The sequence below is a fragment of the Rhinopithecus bieti genome, unplaced genomic scaffold (genome assembly GCF_001698545.2).
Source record: "Rhinopithecus bieti isolate Rb0 unplaced genomic scaffold, ASM169854v2 scaffold_21201, whole genome shotgun sequence".
Classification (NCBI taxonomy): domain Eukaryota; kingdom Metazoa; phylum Chordata; class Mammalia; order Primates; family Cercopithecidae; genus Rhinopithecus; species Rhinopithecus bieti.
Window position 1 is genome coordinate 1,278,889 of NW_016810610.1, and position 948 is coordinate 1,279,836.

The 948-nt window shown below is 45.5% G+C and overlaps 1 pseudogene; it reads left to right on the forward strand.

The window, feature by feature from the left end:
* Positions 1 to 631, forward strand: LOC108542448 (60S ribosomal protein L21 pseudogene; annotated as a pseudogene).
* The last annotated feature ends 317 nt before the right edge of the window (positions 632 to 948 follow it).

Consider the following 948-nt stretch of genomic DNA (forward strand, 5'->3'; position numbering starts at 1 on the left):
TTCAAACATTTCTCCACCAAGGGAGTGTGGTGTTAAGATTTCTCGCTTCTTTTCGGCCGGAACCGCCATCTTCCAGTACTTCGCCAAAATGACGAACACAAAGGGAAAGAGGAGAGGCACCCGATATATGTTCTCTAGGCCTTTTAGAAAACATGGAGTTGTTCCTTTGGCCACGTATATGCGAATCTGTAAGAAAGGTGATATTGTAGACATTAAGGGAATGGGTACTGTTTTCAAAAAGAATGCCCCACAAGGTGTTACCATGGCCCAAAAACTGGAGAGTCTACAACGGTTACCCAACATGCCTGTGCGCATTGTTGGTAAACAAAAACAAGTTAAGCGGGCAAGATTCTTGCCCAGAGAATTAATGGTGGGCGTATTGAGCACATTAAGCACTCTAGAGCCGAGACTTAGCTGTTCCTTGAAACGCCTCGTGAAGGAAAATTGATCAGAAAAAGCAAAGAAGCCAAAGAGAAAGTCTACCTGGGTTCAGCCTGAAGCGCCAGCCTGCTCCACCCAGAGAAGCACACTTTGTGAGCGACCAATGGGGAAGGAGCCTGAGCTGCTGGAACCTATTTCCTATGCAATTCATGGCATAATAGGTGTTTTTCTTAAAAAAATAAATAAATAAAAGACCTCTGGGCTGAAAAAAAAAAAAAAAAAAAAAAAAAAAAGATTTCTCAGTAGAGAGCTTTGGAGGCACATTCCAGGACAAGGAGGCTTCCCCAAGTTTCTGGGTGAGGCTGGTGTCAGCCCTGTGAGTGTGAAGATTTCCATCCAGTGTAGCCTACCCCAGCCGTGGGCCCAGAAAACCGTCCATCTACAACCTTACAGCCTCTTCTTGTAATACCCTTTCCATAGCTCTCTTGACATGGAAACCAAAGCTCCTGCCTGGCCCACACACAGGTACTTTGGCCTAGAGGGTCATACACAGGATAGCCATTCCTT